At 40.3% G+C, this 25,235-nt stretch overlaps 1 long non-coding RNA gene across 1 annotated transcript in view; it reads right to left on the reverse strand.

The window, feature by feature from the left end:
* Window positions 1-1,411: 1,411 nt before the first annotated feature.
* Window positions 1,412-25,235, reverse strand: part of LOC134475881 (uncharacterized) — a 40,587-nt gene continuing 16,763 nt past the window's right edge. Inside the window, exons 2-4 of the long non-coding RNA XR_010047209.1 lie at window positions 8,872-9,032; window positions 1,637-1,688; window positions 1,412-1,530 (exon numbers count right to left, since the gene is read on the reverse strand). This is a non-coding gene — a long non-coding RNA (uncharacterized LOC134475881). The remainder of the gene's footprint in view (window positions 1,531-1,636; window positions 1,689-8,871; window positions 9,033-25,235) is intronic.

The following is a 25,235-nucleotide window of genomic DNA, read 5'->3' on the forward strand; positions in this document are numbered from 1 at the left end:
GTCAATTGCTGTGTGTGTGTAGACATGAGTAGGTTAGGAATGAATGAGGAAACTATCACCAAGAGTGAGGCTATCAAGGAATTAACCTACAAGACATACTTTGTACCACATAGAAAATTTATGAGTAACCTTGTGATAGCTGACAAAGAGCACTGACAGACAGAAATTTCCACATGTTGGATGCTAACCCTGGATGCTACAGGATCTAGTTGCTTTGATGAAGATAAGTGGAGCAGATAAGTTCACCTCCTAATACCATCAGGATTTACAGACTTGAAAGTCAGAATCCTATATAAGCTGGAATGATTAAGCATAGTGTTGTGCCAGGTGCTTTTCTTTGGGCTTCATTGTGTAATAGATTCACTTGGAGATCCAAGTCTTGCTGAAATGTAAGGACTGGGGTGAGGCTCAAGATCCTTCTTCCTGTCACCTGATGCCAGGTGCAGCTGGTCCCTGGACTCCAACTTTGTATACTGAGATCCCATGTTACAGAAAGGGAAATCACTAGAAAAACAGAACTATTCATCTAGTTTTCCCACTTCAGCAGGGCAGTGTTTACAGCAAGATGTTAAAATGGAATAGATTTAAGGTCTGTTCCAATGTATCCCTCAAATTTACTTGTGCAAAATCTTAGATACGTAAAGACTTGGAGCTTTGAACCTCTAGCCATCTGCCTAGTGTCTCACATGGTGGCCTGGTAGGGTGATGTTTCCTCTCTCTGCCTCTGTGTACCTGCCTGCAGGCCCCCCTCAGTAATGCCTGTGCCATCGGTAGTAAGTGAATGTGATCCGGGGCACTGACAGGAAGCAGCCTATAAAATTATGTCACACAGGGTCTGTACTCCTTTCAACTGTGACAGTTCATTGTCATTTAGCAGAAATTGCTAGTTATGAATATTTAACAAATTTGCAATTAGCTCATCTACCAACATGATTACTGAGATGGAAGAAACCATTGACTGAAAGCTTCTAGGATTACATACACAGTACCTTTTTGATTATGTGCGCTGCCACAGCTGTTTCTGTTTTTGTCCTTTCCTCTGGCACCATTGTTACTAGTTTTTATAAAGCACGTGCCACGCCTCCCTGCACTAAGGAGGTAGATGGAGGCATTTTTCAGATTCTGGATGGGAAATTCAGCACTAAACTTCAGAGGAGATAGAATTGGATGCAGGGTTGATGACCAGCAAGACTGTCTGGAAACTTGCTCTAATTCCTCATCAATTTCATTATGGTCCAAATCACCAAACTGTCAAAGTTTGTTTCTTTTTCCCCAAAAGCCATCATGTATTATGTACTTGATTCATTTTAATTAAGTTATAATGCAGAGTAACCAAAACTAAACATACAGAGGAGAAATTTAAAGCCAGAAAACTTTGCAACTTGCCATGTGACTGCGTACTTAGTCTTTTCACTTCTTTGTGCTCCAAATTCTGAAAACTGATGTCAACGGTCATCACTTCCTGGTATTTAATTATTAAGGTCTTACGTTGTTTGGCTATTCTGTTAGAATTGGCGCCTTAGTATTCCACTGAAAAAATAAAAGAAAAAAAAATTACAGTAGTTAAAGCATAATACAGTCAATGGCAGGATAGAAAAGAGAATCATCATTTTTTTTATTTCATAAAAGCTTTTACCTCTGTTCATGAAAACAACTCCTAGCAGCAACATGAAAATATTTGTGCTCGACTGGGGAAACAAAAGAGAAATATTGAATTACTCAAAACAGACAGTAGCTATCTCTATGCTTTGACTATTTATCAGTTTTGCTGTGAAAGGGTTGTTATTTTTTTCTAAGTCATTTCAAACTGTCATCAAGATGGGGCAGGTCACATTATCTTTGAGCTCTTTGCAGCACTGTACTATCTTCTTTTTTGATAGATTGTGTGCCCTGTTTTTCATAGTGTTTAAAAAATGATCTTGATTATTTCTTGCATCTAGCTTGAATTTCTAAAAAGCTAGTATTTCAGAAGTATAAATGAATATCAGGAATATCCTGAGTTCCCCAAAGCTGCTGATCCTCAGGTTTTACCTTGTGTAAGAGTGGAGGGCTTTAATGTTTACAAAATGCTTCCACACACCGTAGCCCACAATTCTATAGTGCTCTCAGACTCTGCTTCTCAGGATGGGTTTTTTCCCAGCCCTCCTGGGGCCTCTAGATCTTAATGTTTGGGATCATCCTAATACTGATTACTTTCTCTGGACCACACTTGTGAGTCAGTAACCTGATGGTCTTTCCATTTCTTTACTCTTGTTTGTTTTAGGCCTAAGAGAATATTGGAGCATTTACTTATCTTCTAAATCCAATAATGATAAGGAACTTCCTATTTTCAATTTTCTAGGTTATAAGAAATAGTATTAAACATGGTGCTGTTCTTATTCTCAGGTTGCTCAGTGGGATGGAAACCTCAGACAGGATGTCTGGCAAGGGTGCCAACAGCTCAACCTGAGGGTTGTCAGCCTTTGCTCCCATCAGTCATCTGGGTGAGGAGGGTGAGCCAGGAAAATGGGCTGTGGGTGAGAAGAAGGTTGCTTCCAAGAGGACAGAAAAGACAAGATTTGGAGGCCCAAATAGCACAGCCTGCTAGCAATTAGAACTCAGCAATGTATCATTACACCAATAGCTAACTGTTTACTTTTTATACTATGAAAAGTAACATCGATGCACAAAATGGTGTCATGAGGTCTTGCAAATCTATTGATCAGCTTTAGTTATTTTGTAAAGGGAGAAAAAATAAAATCCATATGTCAGCTTTATGACTTCAAGAGATGACACAGGAATAGAAGAAAAGATCAGGTCCACACAAATGTGGGAATGTGACAAACTGTGGAGATGGCATTGCAGGTCCGTGGGGAAAAGATGGGATACTCAATAGTGTTAGTTAATTATGGGAAAATCAACTTGGATCTGTCCTCCATAACCTACATAAATTCCAGATTGGACTAATGACTTGAATGTAGAAAGTAGATAATTAAATCTTTTAGAAGAAACTGAAAAATAATATATTTATGAATTTTGGGGTAAGAAAGGATTTTTTTAAAATTAAAAATCAGAACCCTTGAAGAAAATGCATCAAAAAATTATGTTTCTTGTATGCTTAGCTGAAAAATTAAGATGAGAAGCTGTAGTCTAAGGAAAAATATTCAAAGTGTATATAATCACTGTATATGAAGAAGCAAATTCCAGAATACCTGAAGAAGTCTTGTAAAGATGAACAATCCATTAGAAAAATTGATTAACTACTTAAGCAGTAAATTATTAGAGGGGGAAATATGAATGGTCAACAAACATTTGAAAATGCATTCCACTTTACAAATAAGCAGGAAATCCAAATTCTAGCATCCAAATTCTCATAAGAGAACTTACTATACATACAAAAGAGGTATTTCTGATATTTTATATCTAAAGTTGGTTGGTTCATTATATTATTCTGTTCATTATTGAACATAATATAATAATATAACTTGTTCATTATATTGTTCTGTATACCTTGTGTGTTTGAAGTGTCATAGATACACTCCTATGTAGATGTAACATTATACTTGTATACACACATATATATTCTAGATGTGTTGGGTTTTATTAAATTAGCTAGCAACTCTTTGCTAGATTTAATTCCCTTCCATGAGTGCCTCAGGAATGGCATTCTATGGCAATGGTGTAATTGAATCTGATTCTTTTCCAGAAATTCAAATTGGTGTAATTCAATAGACCCTGAGTTAGTGGAAAATCCTGGGACCTGAAGCTTCCCCTGTCACCAGTCACTGGGAAGGGGATCCTGGCATGAACTCTCGCTAGACCTCAGGTTCCTCCCTCTCAACTGGAGGCTCCTCTGGAGACGGCCATCCAGCCTCTTGCTTGGCAATTCTGTATTATGGCAGCATTTCTCAGCATGCTGGAAAAAATCCATGAGATGCTAATCAGGATTCCTTGAGAATAGAGCTCTGTTATCAAACAAGTTGGAAGGCATTCATCATTATAAAGCACTATCCTTCAGGGAGTCCCTGCACATGTGCTTGGGGAGGTGGGGAAGGAAGAGAAGCACTTGCTCTTGGGGACAAAAGCCAGGAGGGAGGATTGGGGCACCTCAGGTAACATTCCCCTGTGCTGTCCCACTTCTGGCTCCAGGGGTAGGAGAGTCCTTTATTTGACAGATATTTATTTCATGCCTCTGTGTAGCCAAAGATAATGACAGGAGGAAGGACGTGGAGGCTTTCTGTTCTCCGCTTTCCCAGTCTCTTCTTTGCTAACGCGCTTAAGGTCGAGGCCATGTATTGCTCTGGCCTGTGAGAAAACAAAGCCAGCTGGCTGCACCTGCTTCCCGCCCTGAGCTCTCCAGATGCCATGGAAATCAGGAGAGGCTCACACACAGAAGGGGGCCTTCCTTTGTGAGGCTGGTAAACAACTCCAGCCGGGGTTTTTATTTTCTGCCAAAAGCAAGCGTGCAATGAATAGCTGTGTGTTTTTGGGTCCTTCACTTGGCGCACCCTGGACTTCAGATTCTCATCTTTGGAAAGAAGAGGTTTTATAAGATAGTTTGAATGCACTTCCTTGTTCATGCATTTCTTATGAAATGTATAAATGTGGCTGTTCAGAAACTCCTAGGACTCAGTTGAAAAAGCAGCAGAGAAATACTCAGCAAGGGAGTTGTTTTGTAAGGCATTCATCTAACACAATAGTTATTGGGGACCTACACTGAGTTCAGAGCTGAAGGAGTAGCACTGAGCAAGAACAAAGTCTCTTCTCTGGTAAAGGTTAAATTTGAATGAGTAGAGACAGACAAAATATAAGATGCTACTTGAAAATCAGGCAATAATAGTAAGGAGAATTTAAAAGCAGGATATGTGAAGAAAGAATGCCAGCAAGAGATTTTAATGTACAGGAAATTGAGGGAAGGTCTCTCTGGAAAGGTGGCATTTGAGTAGGAACCTAAGGGGCAGGGGAGCCACTGTCTTCTAGGTAAAGAATATGGCATGCACAGAGGCCCCAGATCAGGGGCATGGCTTGTTCAAGATATAACATGTATCGGTAGGAAAGTGGTTAGATGTGAAGTGAGTTACTGAGAAGTGGTAAACATGTTGAATTCATCCAGAGTAAGTCAAAAGAAAGGAATGAGAAGATGATTAGAGAAAACTCTTCTGCACTGAGGATAGGACTGCATAAATAGCCCATGAAGAGACACAATTGTAGCTTGCCGAAGACTTTGGGGGTAAGATTTTGTTAGACCTCAGGGAAGGACTTGGATTGGTTCAGCTCTAGACAGAGGGATGGGGCTTTTGGAGGGTGCTTCTCTTTGGGAAATGATGCCAAGAGATAAGCAGAGCCCCAGTGTATGTCTGTGGACATGAACTGTGCTATTATAGAGATGAAATATGGTAACTCTAAGAGGTACAAAAGACACAGGGGAACAAGAAGACAAAAGTTAAAAAATTGCTCTCAAAATCATTTCCTGACATATAGTAATTATTGTAATGCTTTTACAAAGAACCTAGGGCTATAATAAACTTTTACTTCTTGTGATGTGATCAATATATAAATGTAAATTATTACTTCCTATGTCCCAGGTGCTGGTTTTCCTAGAATGTTTAAACAAAGACCAAACATACATTTATTTCTGTATCATGTGAAAGAAATGCAGAGTTAGGATATGTTCAATGGCATGTGGTGATTTTGGGGAATTCAGGATTGCTTGTATTTTGCTGTTCTGTTTTTATTTTTGTGCTGTCTCATTCCTTATTTGTGAAGGAAATATCCAGTAAAGGACTATTGATAAAGTACACAAAAAATCTCCTAAAATTTAGCAATAAGAAAATGAAAAACCTGATTTAAAAAATGAGCAAATGCCTCTTTTTTCTCCCCCGAAAACAAAGTTTTGAGATCAAATTTAGAATTAACTTGCTGAAAGGATTTTTTTGCTTAACATTAATCAAATATTAGAAAACCATAAGTAGGGAGTGCAGAGAGAAATGGGCTCATCAAAACTGCAGCAATAAATCCAGGAAGTGTCCAGTGTGGCCTCATCTTCCCCTCTCACACATTTATTCCCAGGTTCACATTAAAAAAAAGAGTTAAGCTGGGAATTTAGTTCAGTGGCATAAGCACCTGCCTTACAATCGCAAGGTTGTGAGTTCAATCCCCAGTACAAAAAAAAAAAAAAAAAAAAAAAAAAAAAAAGTTAAATGAGAAAGTCATAAAGTAAGAGTCTTGCAACATAATAGTAGTATAATTATTGTCCTGTTTCATTATTATATACCTACTATATGCTACCTTCAAACATACAAGATTTTTTGAAACTGGAAATGTTAGGAGCTTATTAAATTTCTGAAGGAGCTAAAATCCATCCACCAAGCTAATGTATTTATTTTTCTAAAGCATTTTTCCCAATTCCTTTTCAACTCTTGTATTTTTCCATTTTCCATAGTAATGAGAAAGAAATAACATTACATGCATGACAATATAATATGAAAGTGAAATTCATTTCTAATTAGTTTACATATCCACTTACATTTTGCTTAAATACAATGTAATTAGGTATTTTTGTCATTTGAAAATTAAGCATAGTCATAATTGTGCCTTCGTTATCTCTAAGTAGGACATTAAAAAACTAACCAGGCATTTTTCTTTAATACATTGAGTTTCAATTTTAGTGTAATATTCTCAATTTCTGTTCTTTATTATTTTCATGCCAGTTTAATGATGTGTGGTTAGCAATTGCACATTGTTTACATTTAGATTTTTCTCTTACTTACAACATACCTATCATTTAAATTTTACTACAGTAACTACAAATTGTGGTTTCTAACACCCTTAAATCAAATGTAATAAGCTCAGATTTAATAGTCCAATTATCATGAAAGCCTGATACCAAAATCATAACGAATTCTAGAAAAATCAATCCATTGTATCAGTTATTTATTGACATGAAACAACCCCAACATATACTGATGTGGCACAGCTATTGTGTTATGATGCTGGGTTCCACGGGCCAGGATTTTGGGGACAATGAAGCAAGAGTTCTCCATCTGTTCCTGGATGTCTGGAATGCCAGCTGAAAGGCTGGAGGATGAAGAGGGTCTGGGTGACTGAGCTGGAATCACTGCACAGGTCTCCACTCATGGGTCTGGTGCACCCACCTGGAGCCTGTCTGGGTAATTTCTCTGATCTGGCAAGTTTAGTGGCTGGATTGCAGTACCTCAGAAGAACCCTTGATAGCTGTGTCATGTTTTAAGACCTAGACTTCTAAACCACACAGTGGCCCTGCTGCCGTAAATACTAAACCTACTCAGGACAGGAATGCAGGATCAGTCTCTTCAGAGGAGGCAGGCCAGGCACCTTGAGGAGGGGTTCATGGAGACACCAGATGGCATTTTTGGAGAGCAATCTGCTGTATAACTATGATATTTTTTACCAATCTTGGAAACTAGAATAATTTGTTAAGTTTTTAGACTTTAGTTTGTTTCAAAGATAGTATTTCTTATAGGACAGTGGAGTAAACCATCTAGTTATTTATGAAATCACTGATAATACAATCTGCAAGTAGCTGGGATCCAGAAAATTAGAAGTAATCAAGAATTTAAAAAAAGACAACATTTCTTCTTAGTGATTTCTAAATCTTTGCGTATCTAAGTCCTGAGCACATTGCCAGAAGAAGATGCTGGATATCTTGTGAGAGAAAAAGAATAATGACTAGTTTTGTAAATCTCTTTGAACAGAGACAAATGATGTGCTAAGCCCAAGGGAGTCAGTTATCTATCAAAGTGTGAGGGGAAAAGGCCACCTGGTCAAACCCGGTTTCTTAACTTTGTTACTTTGTACTGTGTGACTTTGGGTTAGTTATTTAACCTTTCTGAGGCCTAGTTTCCACATATGTGAAATGTGGATAATTTCAGCTGGGAGTATAGGCCTTTAAGAGGATCAAATGAATTCCTCTGTCGGAACATGTTTGGAAACCTACAAGCCATTATGCAGAACAACTGGGATTCATGACAGTGTTTCTTCAGTTTGGGGGAGGCTTAAGTGATGGGACAAAGGTAGAAAACTCAGTACAAGATGAATATTGTGTGTTATGCAAAGGGGAGTTGTAATTCTTTCTATTGGTTTGTGCTGGGAGCAGGAACCCTTGTGGTGTGAGCAGTTCACCATTTTAGATGCAGTAATGCAGATAGAATAAAGATCCACTGAGTTCTTCTCAAGTGTTTAGTGTGATTTCTGCTCTTGATCTCTTCAGTGCATCCCAGGTTTGTGCAAATCTCTGCTAGCTTTGAAACTTGGTAATAAGCTCTGATTCAGTCATTTGAAGAGTAGCATAAAGTTCAACATCTCTAACTTTCAACATGGAATTTGATATTTAAGTAGATTTCTGCTTTGTCACAGATCCTCTCTAGAAAAGGTTAGCCTTCCTCCAGCCCTCCCACACACTCATGGGAGGACTGAAGTTCAGACGGCTGCCTCCTGTCATGAAAGCCACCTCTCTGCAGAGTGCCCTGTCTGACTTCCAACCTTTGTGCTGCTTTTGAAGCTGCAGGAGCTGAGTTTGGAGGATCAGAGTGAGGAAGGCACATGGTCTCTGTTCTTAAGCAAATAGCTTGTCTGTACATCCAAAGTCTCCAGAGATAATTGGTTGTGTAGAAGAACTTTGCTGTGAGAATACAGTGTCATGCTGGGGCTACTCACGGGGGACCTTAAAACAACAGACTACCTTGAAAGTAGAGGGAGGAGAATGAAGAAAGATTGGGAGATCATCCAGCAAGCAGAAAACCAACACCACCTTTTAGGAGAAAGTCACAGGCAAGGTTCATGCATAATTCATATTCAACCTTCTAGGGAAGTGCTGTTGGCTTTGGTCACACAGTGGAACTACCTGGAACTCACCTTCAATGGATCAGTCACAACTCTTACGGGTTAAACCAGGCTTTAGCATGTTTCAAACGGTGACTGCAAGAGTACCTTTGGTGGAGAGGACGTTTTCTTCATAAGTATTAATATCTGGTTGTACAAAGTGGGCTCGTTGGGCTGGCGGCATCACCTGGGGGCTGGATGGAAATACAGAGACCCACATTCACTGTGAGTGGTCACCAGAGAACACAAATACAGAAGAACCTATCTCATCTTTGATATCTGGGATACACTTGTCTCTTGCACAGGCCGTGAGTGGCCTGGGATCTTTAGCCTCTGTACTCTAGGACTTAGGCATGTGGCTTCCTCCCCATGTTCTCAGGCTGCCAGTCTTGATCCAATAGATGCACCATCTACTTCCCTGTCCCTGCAGCTGATGGACAAGTTCTGAGTTGTGCTGCATAACAGCTTCCCTGGAGCTCTAGCCAGCAGGCAGTGGTCCTGGGACACACATGACAATTTCCTAATAAATTCCCTCTCATAGATCTGTGTGTAAAATGGTAGAACCCTGCCACTGTAGACCTGAACTAGAATCTCCATTTCACAGTACTTTCATGTGACTGTGTGCACAGAAGTTTGAGAAGTGTTATTCTAGTGCGTAGTTCTCACAGCTGGCCATGGAGTAGAGCTATTCATGGAAATTCTAAAATACCATGAGCCCACCTCTCACTGTGTCTAGCCAATCTAAGTCAGAACTTCTTGGTGTAAGACTCAAGAAAAATTCTGCAAAGAAGTAGTTATGCCTAGTACTGCTGAGACTTCTTTTGAGAAACAATGCTCTGACTCTCCTATCAGAAGTCTTTCTTTAAAAATAAAACTACAGATTAAATCCCCTACTTACAAAGAACCAATTTTGTGCATTCCCAAATCACGGTGGCAGCAATGAAAAAAATGGAAGGAAAATAATCTGACATAGAATTTTCTACTTTTAATATTTTTTGCCCTAATTTTTATAGTCAAGCCACTGTTAATTTGGAGCAATTTTTAAGTTATTCAGTTTTGATGAGATTTTCCAATGCATTCAACCGAGTTTTATTTTGAAAAGTGAATACAAAAGAAATTTCTTTGCACATGCATTTCACAGTCTTTACATGACATTTGAAGAGCTTACGTGATGTCAGAAACTGGGAAGCTGCCATAGCAAGCTGGGAAACAAACACAGTTGGCTTTTCACAGGTGCTATATTTTGATGTGTAATGTCCCCATAGGTCTATGTAGTAAAGGCTTTGTCCCCAACTGGTGCTCAAGAGAGGAATGAACATTTTAAAAGGTGGGCTTAGTGGGAAATCCTTAGGACACTGGGACATGTCCTTACAGAGGATTAGGAACCTGGGAGTCTTTCTCTTTTTTTATGCCCCTGTCATGTAATGAGTGACTTTGACCCACCATGCACTTCGGCCGTGGTGTACTGTACCACCATTCTCCTGAAATGATGAGACTAACCATGGGTAGAAAGTTCTAGAACTATGAGCCAAAATAACTCCTCTCTTTGTAATTTGATGATCTTAGGTATTTGGTATAGTAAGAAAAATTGACTAATGCATAAAGAAGAGACTTAACTCTTGGAAGCTAAAGGCTTCTGAGAGTTCACTCTTTTGTATCTCATGAAGATGTAAACATAATTCCCCAGCCCCAGTATTTCCCATTTCTGTTTGTGTCTTGTCTCTAATGACAAGAACTACCAGAAATGTCTCCATCATAGAAAAACAAAGCTGCCTACTTATGTCTCACGTACAAATGGGTTGATATTTTGGTCATTAGCTCCCAACAATGTAGGGGAATCCAAGTTTCCAGTATCTTCATTTGCTATTCTCAGGAAAATACACTTTCAACCTAGAAAAATTAACATTCAGCTGGTTAAAAGAGGAGCAAGGAGAAGAGTTGGGGAGTATTCCTTAGGTGTTCCCTGGATGTAAAGATGCTCCAGGACTCTAGTTTAAATTCAATTAGCCATGCTCACATCTAATTTGTACCCCAAGCAAAATCCTAAATTTCTCTCCACGCCTCTTTGGAAATACAGCTTGCCAGTGTCCCTTTGTCTACTGTCCAAACCAACAGCGATGCTTTGCCAATTGCTATGGTTAAGCTATTATGGAAAGCAAATGACACAGTGCCAGAAATAGAAGCCCCAATTAAAAAATGATGCTAAGCTAGATCATTCTTGCCCATGTTTATGCTACATCTGTAAGTGCTGTGCTATCTAAGGAGGGTTAGATGAGAACGCACTGCACACCCCGGGCGGCTACTTCTGTCATCGACACCTCCACTCCAGGGTGTTCCTTGAGCAGTTACAGCTCCACCTGTGGGTTCTAGGAAGAATCGAGACAAGAAAAACATATCATAGGGACTGTGGAACATTTAAGTAAACATGCAGACTACAAGTCTGTATGGATTGGAAACTGCAGACACAATGTATATATCAAGTATAGAGAAGCAAGCTATTTTATCAGGATTATAAGCTACTCAATTCGAGCATATTTTCCTATTGTGTGATTGGGGGAAAGCTTAAGCATTTTTAACTTTTACTTACAACCTGTTTACAACTACTGAAGAAAAGAAATATATATTAGTGAGAACATAAATAGGCTAATTTGCAAGTAAGTTAACTCATCAATCTGTTTAAAATTTTTTTCACATACTTATATGTGAAACTGCTTAATTTAGAAATGAAACTAAGCTACAGTTAATATTCAAAATACTCTTATTGGGCTTCCTAACAGTGAGCTCATGCGTGATTATACTGAATAAATATTTCATATTTTAAGAGAAGTACATTTTATTTCAAGGAAGACATCTTCCTTGGTTTTCTATTTACCATAAAAGTTAAAAAGAGTCAATGCAAAAAATCAGAGAATATAGAAAAATATAAAGCAAAACTGAAAATTACCTGTAATCCTATCACTTGGAAGTGGAATCTTCTTATTATACAGACGCTTAACATTATTATATATTTTTTTGTAGTACTAAGAATTGGACCTAGGGTGTCCTGGTTGCTGGGTGCATACACTCATACACAACACACACACACACACACACACACACACACACACACACACACACACTCTTACATGCACTTCTTAAAATGGATAACACCATTAAAAAACATTTGGTTAATTTTAAATTTTAATCGTTGTTATGGCCTCTATTAGATATTCTCCCAAAACCTCATGGGGTCACAGGTGGAGACTTTCAAAGGTGGCTGGCCTAGGGTTTGTGATGCTGGGATTAACAGTGCCTCATCCTAAATGTGGGTGGCCCCACCCTGCCTGGATGGAATATAAAGGGACAGAAAGAAACTGCTGCTTCTCTGCTTTGCTACCTTCTGCCTGTCCTGTTCGACATGGACCATTTCTTCTGCCATGCCACCCTGTCTTGAAGCCAGTCAGTTATAGATTGAAACCTCTACAAACTGTAAGCTAAACAAACTTTTCTTCACTTAACTTGTAGGTGTCGGGTATTTAGTTTCAGCAACAAAAAGTAACTAAGAAAGCAATATAGTTTGAACAAAAATTTTAGTAAATTTAAATCTAGATTATTTGATATTACCGTATGGCTACCCAAAGTATAAACTGCATTTACTTGCCTAAAAAATTATGTATTTTTGACTCATGTGGATTGTTTCAGTAAGTAATTTTAAAAACTATTTGAGAATATTTCATTTCAAAGCTCATTTTGGAATTTAGAATGTACCTTTCAAAACTTCAAAGAGGTACTTAAAATTCAACTTTGCTTTTCTCTCTTGCTCTGGGTCGTGAGTTTTTTTCACATTTGCATATGTTTCCTTTTCTCTCCCTACATTATATACACATAGAGAATCAGGTCAATATAGTATCAAAGACCAACATTGTACATGCTAGACCTGTGCGATTTTTTTTCTTTCTTTCTTTTCTTTTCTTTCTTTCTTTTTTTTTTTTTTTTAAAGGGAAGTGCATGTAACATTTTGGCCTTCTGGCACTTGTCTCATTCTAACAGAATCTTAAAATTGAATTTTCTAATGAGGACGTGGATACAAGGATATGAATTTCCAAAATGAGGTGCTGGATTACTATAGGCAGCATTTATAGAAAAACTCGATTTTGAATCTTTTGGGTTCCTCTTTCATAGGCTGAACAGAGCACAGTTGAGAGAGGACCTTGTGGTGAGTAGTTTTAGAGAATCACATGCTGCTAGGCAGTGCAGGGATGCTAGAGCTTCCTCATTTCAAGCCTAATTTGGTGAGTAGGGGCTCCATGAGGGTAATTCAAAGAAGTTGGGATGCAGCCCCTGGATTTTGGCTGCCCAGAAAATGGAAGCCTGCCTCCTGCAGGAGAAAGGTGGGAGGTTAGGGGAGAGTGATGTGTCTTCGGTGGGGTTTGCAGGTGGTGCTTGCCCATGGGAAGGGAGTGTGCTCCCTGTCACCTGATCTTAAACTATTTCAGGTCCTCAGGAAGAGAACTGCTTAAAAGGTGTGCTAAGACCTCCAACGGGGAGCATTTGAGCTCTAGCTGTATGTAGAGAGCAGCCAGAGGCAAGCAGTCCTGCATTGTGAGAACTGCCTTTGGAACTACATACAAAGACACCCCAGTGGGTACTTCCAAAAGGGGAGCATGGGCAGGAGTTCTCCTGGCACCAGAGTGCTGCTGTAAGGGAGAAAGCACATCTGTGTGCTGGGACAGGATCTCCCCACAGCCTCTCGCCTCACAGCCTCTGCCCCCTGGTCTGACAGACATCGCAAGCCTAGCTGGGTGGTATCCAGGGACACCAAATCATTGCTATCAAGGATTGGTCATTCAACCTCCAAATAGAGGCTTTCTGTGCTATTTAAAGTAATCATTTCATAATTCATTGGATCTATCCTAGATTTCACCTACAGATAGTGAATTTACCCTTAAAGGGAAATGGTAGGAAAATTAAATTGTGTTCTGAGTTTATACTTTGAATGAAACAATGGCTCCCAACTGAAAACATGGCTGTGCTATAGACCTGGCTGGTAACAATGCTGGTAATTGGTTTGTGTGTGTGTGTGTGTGTGTGTGTGTGTGTGTGTGTGTGTGTACACATTTGGAATCTCCATGTATCATCAGAAAGGCTTCTATCTGCAAGTGTAGAGTGTATTTCTTAAAAGCTACAGTACATGGCATATCCCACCTGAATATTTGTTTTGAAGTGTCATTTAAGTGACAGGGATGGCAAGAAATAATGATTTCTGCCCAAGAACAATTCAGAGACATTTGGTGGTTATTTTTGCATCATGCTTATTAGCTTACTTTGTAGGCAGATTGTTTACTTGTATAAGAAGGAGTCAGTTGGTGGACTGAGCCAAGAAATGATGATGAAGCAGAAGTCGTAGACAGGGAGGAGAAAAAGAAGGTGTTGACATCTGAGAACAGTGAATCTTGGCACATACACAGATTATCTGGAAGCTGGTGGAAAGACAGTGAGGCAGTCTATATCTGGGTAGATCAGGTACAGATTCAGGTGATGACACTTTCCATCACTTGTCAGAGTGGGGCACCCTCCTCCTGGAGTGTCAGTCTCTGCTCTGCTTTCACTGCCTTTCGCTGGGTCCACATGGAACCACTTGATTCTTCAGGATCTCATTGTTTGAAATCCTACCCAGCCTTCTTTTGTCCTGTCTGAGAGGATTTTAGTAGGCTTGTAGCAGGGCAGAAACCCAGAGATCTGACCTGAAGATGGATTTGTCTACATCAAAAGGGAAGAGATCTTTTCCTGTTTGTAGGGGGGGACATTTGGGACAGTAATTAAGGAAGAGAGGCAAAGAGACAAGGTCAGATCAGATATTTCAGGGAAAAGATTGGGAGCTTTTTTAGAAGAAGGCAGCTCCTGGGATGCACAGAGCTGGCTTTGGGGGAAATTGTGGGGATGCGGGTGAGGATTTGGAAAGCATTTTCACTGTGCACAATGTGGTGTATTTCCCCTTAGTGGCTTTCAAGAGCACAGCAATGAAGTTGCACATTGCTTTTCAGTCCTTTTATAGCCCTTCTGAAAGAGGCAGTGCACTGAGAAAGAATGGAGTCACGCTTGCTCCAGCTGTAGAGACACCCTCAGTAAAGACACTCCTCTTTCCAACTAGGCGTTCACCAAGCTTGTTGCACCACACTATGCTATTTTTAGAGAATGCAATTTTGTATGTAATGATTTGAAACACATTGTGGGAAATGTGATTCCTGGCTTACATTATTTTAAGATGGGTTGAGAATTCCAAAAAATAATACTAATTCTTTCTTCTGGTTTAATTGAGCAGAGCTGCATAAAGTTTAACGTGAAAGAATCACTGTCTTGGTTTGTTTTATGGTTTATGTCTAAATGCCCTCCTTAGTCTCGTGTGTTCAGAGGTGGGGCTTTGGAAAGGTGATTGGATCTTGAGAGCACTGTGCCACTAGCAGATTAATCCATGGATGAGTTCAGGTGCTTACTCAAATACAGACTGCCCCAGTCTCTCCACACTGGGGTTTGGTTGGGTCACAGGGTTACAACCTGGAAGACTATTCTTGTCCCCAGCTCCTCTCTTCTGGTACCTCTCTGCTCCCTGGCTGCCATAAGTTGAGCTACTCTCTGTAGCCATGTCCTTCCACCATCCTGTTTCTGCCTTAGACCATGAATAGAACCCGTTGGAAATGTGAGCCAAATTGCTGGTGTTGGGTGTTTTGCCTAATACAAACAGTGTCCCCTGTTTCAGGTTCTTGTCTTTCTCTCAGGATGTGAACTTATTTGGAGTTAGGACTTTTGTAGATCTAATTAGCTAAGACGAGGCCATTCTGGAGTTGGATGAGCCCCTAATTCAATATAGTGTGTCCTTGTAAGAAGACAGACGTATATGACAGAGATACTTAGAGGCTATTGCCACATAAACATGAGGCAGAAGGGAAGTGATATATTTACCTATAAAGGACTGCAAACAAGGCCGGAGCTAAGTGAAGGTCATAGGGCAGAGTTTTCCCTGGGGCTTTTAGCAGGGCAGGGTCTGCTGGCTTCTTGGGCTTGGACTCCAGCCTCCAAAACTGCAAGAGAATCACTATCTGTTGTTAAAAATGATCTGGCTCTTGATAATTTGTTAAGCCAGTTGTAGGAAATCAATACATTGACTGTGTCTTAAAATTTTAAAAAATTGACTTTATGGTCCTGAAAACTTGAAGACCACTTAGCAATGAAAATTAATGAACTATCAATACATCTGACATTCTCAGATGAATGTCAAAATAATTATAGCAAATGAAGAGAGGCTGAATTAAAAAGAGTACAGGCTGTGTGAATTTATTTATACACCAGGCTAATCATGTAAGCTAAGCTATAGTGACAGAGAGTGGGTGCTTATCAGGGCAGGGGTCCCAGGATGAGCAAAAGGGGTCCAAGAGGAGGTTAACTAGCTGCACAGAGAGCCCTTTGAGGTGATGGGTGTGCTAACCATCTTGATCGCAGTAGTGGTTTCATCCTGCATACTGTGGACTTCTCAGGAATGTGTGCCGCAGTGTGTGTATGGGCAACTTATTGTATATTGACTGTACCTTAAAAAAGCTGCTTTAGATGAAATGACATGGGAACTCATTAGTTTAAAATAACCCAGGAAATGTCACGCAAGCCCGCCTGGAGGCATGGTGACATAAAAACAAGCACTTCCACGGTCCTGTGCTGTCTTGTGCTCTCCTTCTATTCTCGTCCTTAATTGAAAGTGGTAAGGCAAACACATTATGGAAACGAGTCTAATTATTTTCTCCGGACTAGTCTCTAGCAAATTAAGAACAGGGAACCGAGAAAGCCATTTTAGCCCTGAAAGAGCGCCGCGGGATCGCTCCTTCTCAGACAACCTCAGCACACAGCAACCTCCAGCTCTCCCGCCGCGTCCATCGCGCGCTCCGGGGACAGCCCCACCGTCACGGTCACGGTCACAGTCACGCCACAGGGAGGGCGGCAGGGAGACGCTCCTTCCCCTCATGCGGGGGCGTATTCATTTTCTCTCTCACTTTCTCTCCTGGCTTTAATTAAACGTCACAGCCGAAAGAAGCTCCCCAGACAAACGATGCATGGCCCTGCTGCTGTCCATCTACCCGGTCAGGGGGGTCTCTGTCCCCAGAGGCTGTGCCCCTCTGCCTCAGCAGCCCACCACTCTGCCCTCTGCACCGTGGAAGTGGGCTCTGAGGACATGCTGCTTCTGCCGCTTCCCTGTGTTAGCGTGGGGCTCCAGGCACAAGGACCCCCCTCCCCTTCTGAGACCCACGTTTCAATGCTGTCTTCTCCTTGTAGAAGGATCTCCCTCCAGATTCGGGACACAGTCTATCCTCAGAGGCTTGCTGCACAACCTTTCCCTTATGCTTCCTTTTTTCTGCCTGGCGCTGGCACCCAACTCATTTGGCTGGAGCAGTGCAGTCCAGCATGCATCTGGGCTGGGAGGGTTTGGGCATTAAATGTTCCCTGGAGGACACTCCACGAATGAATGATGGGAGAGGGCGGTTGGTGCCTAAGCTCCCTGCTCTGGGGTACCCTGGCCTCCAAGTGCCCTACTGTGTCCTTGGGCCCCCAACTCACGGACTGCAGTGTATGCTGCCCCCTCCCCAGGCATTCTTTCCAATTCTCAGGGCCTGCTCCTAGAGAAGCCTGCCAGAATCTCTGAAAGCCCTGGCCTTTGTGTGTTCCCAGCTCTCATTTTTCTCTGTCCCCAGTGCCTGATCCACACTATTGGGTCCCCAGCTCTACTTCCACATGGTAATAGCTTCAGCCCTCCCTGCTTCTCACCCAGAGTGTGTCTGTCACCAGAGATGCACCTTCTGTGTCAATGACATTTGCAGGAACAGGGTGTGGTGATGCTCAACTGTAATCCTAACACTCTGAGAGACTGAGACATGAAGAGCCCAAGTCAGAGTGCAGGGTGGGCAATTTAGCTGTGTATTAAGTCTCAAAACACAAAGAGTGGGGTGGCAGCTTAGTGTGAGGGCTCTGGGCTCAACCCACAGTGCCTGAGGAGAGAGGGGGTGCAGGTTGGAGAAGAAGGGATGTGGAGAGAGTGAAAGAGACAGAGACAAAGAGACACAGACAGAGAGAGAGACTGAGAGAGATAAAGATAGAGAAAGACAGAGAGACAGAGACAGACAGGAGAGACAGAGAGAGGAGATAGAAACAGAGGGTGGAAGAGAAGAGAGAGGGGAGAGAGAGACAGAAGGAGAGACAAAGAATGGGGAAGACAGAGGGAAAGAGAAAAAGAGAGAGGGATGGAGCAAGGAGACCGGGGGTGATCCAGGGCTGATTACTTATGTGATCACTTAGGTCTGAGGAGCAGCATGTTACGAGTCAGATCTTACCTGAGAGCTTGTGATTTTATTTGCTATGCTGTACTATTTTTGGAATCAGAAGAAGGGAAATAAGATTTAAAAAAAAATTTAAACAGTGTTCTGAACAAATTCATCCCAAGATATGTAAGTCTTTCTTATTTCAGGTGGTGAGGTTGTGTTTTAAAGTGCTTTTTGTTTTTCCCAAGGACAGCGGTTTTTTAATAGGAAGCTTTCAGTTCTTGCTATTGTTTAAATATCCTCTCTCTCTCCCTCTCTCTCTCGCTGTATTCTGTATTTTTGGTTGTCTTGTTTATTAAAGACAGAGTGGGAAGTGCTGCACCTCTTCTATACTAAAGGTGAATATGTCAGTTTCTTCCAGTCTTCTGACCAATGTATTTTAAATCTTCTGTTTTTTAAAACATGTTTAAAATATTTTACTAGTACATGTTTGCCTTCTTTGTATGGAGCTGCTGCATGCGCTTGACACATCTTAATTCCTTTTTCATTCCCTTTCCCTCTGTTCTCTTTCTCTTCCCTCCATCTCTTGATCTCCTTTTCATTTGAGAAAGGTCTACCTCCCCGCTGCCCGTTATCCATCTTTTACTTGGCTCTTTATGTATAATTTAGGTTTCTCATAAAAGAGAAACCATGTGATATTTAAACTCATGTTATTAATAAGTTAAGATATCTAATAACAACATTTTATTAGCATCTTATAAATTTAGATTCTGGTATTGCTTTTGTGAATTAAAAATTTTCACGGAGTTTTAATGACTCATTTAACCACTCGGAATTCTTTGTCCTCCCCCTCAATTTTATGTTGCTTGATATTAATACATTAACACCAACTCTCTTTGGCTTAGCATTTCCATAATACTTCGTGTCACTTATTTTTAGGTGTTTGTAAATGCCATTTGCTGAGTCAGTGCCATTGGCAGGCTGTGGGGGAAGAGAACAAGAGGTTACCAAAAAGCAAACCCTCCCTGTGAACCAGTGCCATGAGCCGGCTGCCACTAGGGGGACAACCAGACTCCAGCCCCTTCCAGCTTGTGGGCTGGAAACAAGAAGAGCCAACCCCTCTCTGCACCCCCCACCCCTACCACCAGAAACAACTGGCTGATCTGGAGAGACACAGGCTGTGGTGATAGCTATTGAGGTGAAATGCAATTTGAATTTGGTGTTTCACTGACTTTGCAGGTTTAGGGCTGGTGGTCTGATCATCTAGACAGAAGATAATGGTGCACAGTGTGGCATGCTTAGGAGATCTCCTTCTAAAGGTGGTAGCCATTGTTAATTCCTCATTATCCTGTTCTGAAGTCCTGTATCAATTTCCTTCTTTTGTTGGGTTGGGTGGTACTCTGTTTTCTTGTGTTTGATTTTGTTATATCCGATGGTAGCCATTTTGGATTTATTATTGTCTTGTTTTGAAGTCCTTTTTGCAATCATTGTTTTTTTTTTTTTCTTTTGGTTCTACTCTGTTCTGCTTTGTTTGATTTTTACTATGTCTGAAGGTATCTACAACTGTTTTGAAGACAGGAAGAGGCATTATGATAACCATTGTTGATTTCATATTGTTTTGAAGTCTTGTGTCATTTACCCTGGTTTGTTTTGATTAGCTTTGTTTTGTTTTATTTTGCTTGGTTTTATTCTCTTTAAAATAAAAAAGTTACTTTGCTCTGTATTTTAAAAGATCCAGGATATATTTGTTTTGCATTTTTATAAAATGTACATTGATTGTGATTACACATATATCTGGGTCCACTTTTACCTCATATTTTGACTTTTTCATAATTTATTTTATGCTTTAAACTTTTTTTCTGGATCGTGTATGTGTTTCTCCAGTTCATCCTGTTCCTTGCCAGGTTGGGAAATTATATGTCCTTCTTATACACTGTATTTCTGTTATTTCAAGGATTGACCTGGTGATTTCCATCTGTATATTTTAAGTTTTTATTGAAGTGTAATTTACATATAAAGATGCACATATCACGAGTGTATAGTTTATGTGACTTTTGCAAAATGAGCCCTTCACGTGGACAGCATTGAGATGAAATGCAATACCCACTTTCCAGGGGTCTCCCGGGCAACCTCGAAAATGACTGGCTTGTCCTACAGATGTTTATCGAGGTCTAACATTGACATCATCTTTATGCCTCTCTCAAGCACAATAAGATTTTACTTTGGAATGTTTTACCTCCAGTCACCCCCTCCTGATTTCTGTATGATTGTCAAGGATTTTAGTTCAACTGTGCTTTTTACATCCACACATTTACCGTGACATGCTGTGTTTATTACTTACCATTCTTTCTTGCTTCTTAGATTTTCCAGCCTTCAATTTTTTCTCCCTTTGAAGTTTCTGTATTCACAGTTTATTGAAAAAAGTAAATCTCCATTCTGTGTGTCTGAAAATGTCTTTTTTTTTAAACCCAGATTTGTCTTTGCTGGCTGTACAATTCTGTGAGTTACCTTTCCTCAGTGCTTTTAGAATTGTATTTCACAGTCCTGTACCTTCCGTTATCATTGATACAGCTGCTTTCTTGCTAATGGTTATACATTTGTCTTTTTTTCCTGGCTATTTCTAAGATTTTTAAAAGAGAAATATAGAATGATGTAGTTTTGTCAGGATCCGGTTGTGTAGGAGTTCTTTGGATTTGTTCTAATTTTCTGCATCTGAGGATTAATGCCTTTCCTTCAGCAATCCTGGGAATTTTCCATCATCATCACTTGAGCTAGTGCTTCTGACCCCTGCTTTTTAATTTTCTTTCTGGAATCTTGATCACACCACTGTTGGGTCCTTTGACTCTCTGCTGTTATACTGATTTCCGGCAGTGTTGTTCAGCACAGTCCTTGGTGCTTTTTTTCAGATCTGTTTTTCCATCTATCAACTCTCATCTCAGGTGTGTCTAATCTGGTTTTTTTTTTTGCCATCTACTGAATTTCTAACTTTAATTATGGCTGTTCTTCACAAGATCTTTGTGGTTCTTTTTAAAAAAATAAAACCTGGTCTACTTTGAGTGTCTTTTATTCCTTTGTCATAGTCCCAAGTCTCTTATCTCTATTTATAAACCTATTTATTTCATATAGTGTGCATTTTAATTCTAATGTCATTAGTCATGGAAGCCTGGGTATCTTATGTATTTTTTTTTTGACTGTCACTCATAGTGTTGTGGAATTTTCAAGAAACTGGAGAGACCAGGAGGGATCTTCAGGAAGACTAAGGGTGCACTGTCCCAGCCACTAGAAATGCTAAAATCCAGGCTGGGCCTCAAACCAAGGAGTGGTCCCCTTTCATACATATTGTGACATCTAGCAAGTAGAGATACAGAGGTGAAACAGAGACAGTCACCATAGCAGCTAGCCTATCTTAGCCTTGAAAGAAAACACACCCTGTGCATCTCAGGATGTCAGGATACTGTGAAGCTTGTTCACAACCTCGCTCATCAGCTTTCTAGGTGGTGGTCCACAGTGCTGCCCCCTAAGGGAGCAGACTCCCATGATAGAACTGCTGGACCTGTCTCCTCTATTAGTGAGAGAGCACAGGACCATGGTGAGAAAGCACAGGTCTGCATTCTGAGGGAGGGGCTGCCCCAGGTGCTGCTTGCTTGAGCTGGGAAGACTTTTTTTAAAAATTTTACTTTAAAGAGAAAAAAGGAAACTAACAATAAAACATAGTTTCAAAACAGACTAATGGGAGAGTAACAATAATTAGTACACTGCATGTTATTATTGTCATAGTATTTACTTATAGTACAAGATATAAGCATGAAATATTGCCCAAACATTAGCACAAGCCTTTCATTTCAATGAATTAAAAGAAATTAGCTATATAACTATCTCAACTATCAAATATATATTCTATATTCTATAATAGTAAAATTTTTACTATTATGTATTTTTTACCATATATGTACATATATCTATATCTATATCTATATCCTTTTCCCTTCCTTCCTTTCTCCTTTCCCCATCACAGTTTCTCTTTTCTTTTCAATAGTTTCTTCCAAATTTGTAATATCTAATGTACATTTTGGGTCAGTTTCTCACACTAGTGAGACAATATGATGTTTACACATATACATGTGGATCTGATTTTTTTCACTTACGAGTATGATCTTGAGTTGCATCCACTTACCTATAAAAGTCTCCAGTTTATCCTTCTTTATGGCTGGTTAATATTCCATAGGGAGACTTCATAGAGGGAAAGGCTGAGTTTCTCTCCGAGTTCTGCTTTAATAGTCCCTTGTTTTCCATGTGTTTGAGGATTTGTTCATGTACCACTTAACAACATTTTGACCAACAATGGACCACATATGGGAAATTCCTACGACCTTGAGACATCACAGCCACCACAATGTTGTTGCACATGTTACTCGCATGTGATGATACAGTTGTGAAAAACTCATTGCATATCAGTTGTGGAAAAGTATGACATATATAGTTAGGAATGGCACCAGTACTTGATAATGATAGCAAATAACTGTGCTTCTGTTTTATGTGTTTATTGAACTATACACTTTATTTTAGAATTCACTCCTCCTACTTCCTAGAAAGTAAGTGTCACTGGAAACAGCCTCCGAATCCGCGTGCTGACCATCTCTGGACTGCATCAAGAGTCCATGCCAGGTAGGTGACTCTTACCCTCAGGAGGTGGGTAAGATTGCTGACCTCCACTAGCACATTTCTCGGAATGTGGTCCAATCACAAGTGACACACGAGTGTGTTCCATTGTGAATTCGTGTTCTTCAGATCATTATCTCCAGGAATGCTTGGAGTTTTAGTTCAAGGTGATGATCTTCCAAGACAGAAGTGTTAGTTAGCATTTCTGCCAGCAACTCGTGACACTGTTACTCACAGCCAAGACTTGGTGGCTGTTGTCACATGCTGTTAAGGAAGACTATTTTAAAATTTTTACATTATTATTAAGATTTCTGTCATTGCCAAAGCTGAGACACAAGGCATGAATGGGTCTTCTGCCTTGGAAGGACTTCATTTTTTTTCATTTATTTTGTACCAGACAGTTTTGTCTTTTACTGGCCCAGGACTGATGCTGCATCTTCCTCAAGACCACCAGTTAAGGTCTCAGTTTTGTCTTCTGTTTCCTACCTCATGTCTTGCTGAAATTCAGGGTTTAGAGTAACTGGGATAAAAAATACACAGAGAAAATTCTAATTACAGCATTGCTTGCCATTTTAGACTTGGGTTTTCAAAAAAAGTTCTACTCTTCAAAGAGCTTCCTTGTTTTTCACCATCATGTTAGCCATGAATTTTAAATATTTTTCATTTTTGAATCAAGTATTGCATGATGCCTGCATTACTTAGTAAGATTTCTCCTGATATCTTATTATGTCATATTACTGAAAAGTGAAATTCTTTTCCCATTCATCTCTGCTGCATTTCTGGCTGTGCATATGACCAGCAGGGCTCCACCTTGAGCAACTGGTGTGTCATCACTAGGGCCTCTGACACACTGTGTTAGAATGTGCCCAACTTGTTACAGATACGGGATGAGAAAATCAGGTTTTCAGGGAACAATTCAGTGCCCATGATTGGTGGAAGATTGTTTCAGGAAATACTGACCCTAGCATTGTGTTTTTAGCTGTCCTATGCACAAGCTAAAAGTTCCTTTCAGGCAGAGAATCATGGGTATTTGCTGTCACTATACAGAGGTAAATGCTGAGAAGTCACAGAAAGGATCCTAACAGGACACACCAGAGGATGTGAGGTGGCACAAAGATTAATGCAAACCTTTATCTAGGAGAACTTGGGCTTTGAGTCTCTTATTCTCATTAATTTGTGGACATACAGAAAGAGAGAAAAAATGTAAATCAAACAGAATAGATTTCAATATTGCCCCTGAGCCATCTAATGACATGAGCTCTTTTTCCACATCTTTAGTGGAATGTAGCAATGTGTAGAAAGCATCACATTCCGTATTACAAGAAGGTTGGAATAGAGGAAGAGATAGGTGACATTGGGCCTGTTTACCTCACCTTGTCTTGTGCAGCACAAAGCTGACAGTAACTGGCTGCACCAGTTGGACTCTGTTCCACAGGAGACACATTGCTTTGCCCTTAAAGACTGGGTCCTGTGTGGAGAACATCTGAGTGCAGCTATGCAGGGCGCTAGGAGAAAATGCTTTGCTCCTCCACAGGAGTCCAGGCTGCTCTGTGGCAGGGGCTCAGCAGTCCTGTGGGAGAAGCTCTCTGCCCAGTCCCAGATGCCCATCGACAGGCAGTAACCGAGGAGGTCATGACAGCAATCTCTGCTCTATTCTCAATGTCATGATTTGATTGAAGACCTGTGGCTAACTTAGGACTCAAAAAGTTTGTTTAGAAAGTCAAGCATAAGTGTTGACCAGGAGGATGAAAACCTTTCTCTAACACAGCTATTACCATTTCTTAGCCTTAAACACTGCTGAAGCAACCCAATTTTTTTGATGAGCAAATTAGCCATCTATAGTGATGAGAAAACAGGAAAAAAATTGGAGAAAGGCAGATAGATGCATAAGCATCAAAAGTGATGTGGTAAGCGCAGTGGAGATTTCCCAAGACTTTGACCCAAGTTGTTGCCTGTTCAAAGATAGCGGTTTCTCTGGCACCCAGGATTCTAAAGGACAAGGATATCTGTTGCATATTCTTGAGTTGTTTAATGCAAGTTTCATCTCCCATAAATGGCAGCATTTTGGTTTTTGCTTCCCCTATTTGTATTAATTCTTACCCCATATGAATATGTGCACACATACACAGAGAGCAGACAGACAGACAGACAGACAGACAGACAGACACACACACACACACACACACACTTTAGTTATGTGATTTTACGTTCCATGTGTTCCTTGGACAAGTCACCAATTTCCAATTTATAGATGTTTAAGATGCTTCCAATCTTTCTTAATTAGTAACTCATTAACTTCACTAGAACTCATTAGCTTCAAGTACCTATTATTTTGAATGTGGGGAGATAAGTAGAAATGCTGCTTCCGAGAATCAGAGCTGCTGCTGAACTGACATGCGCGATCATGTCATTTTAATCTGCATTGTCAAGCTTCCCTCTTTCCTACCTGCAGTATGTAAG

This window comes from Cavia porcellus, unplaced genomic scaffold (genome assembly GCF_034190915.1).
Source record: "Cavia porcellus strain 051 isolate PalLab524CR breed Dunkin Hartley unplaced genomic scaffold, mCavPor4.1 scaffold_5, whole genome shotgun sequence".
Taxonomy (NCBI): domain Eukaryota; kingdom Metazoa; phylum Chordata; class Mammalia; order Rodentia; family Caviidae; genus Cavia; species Cavia porcellus.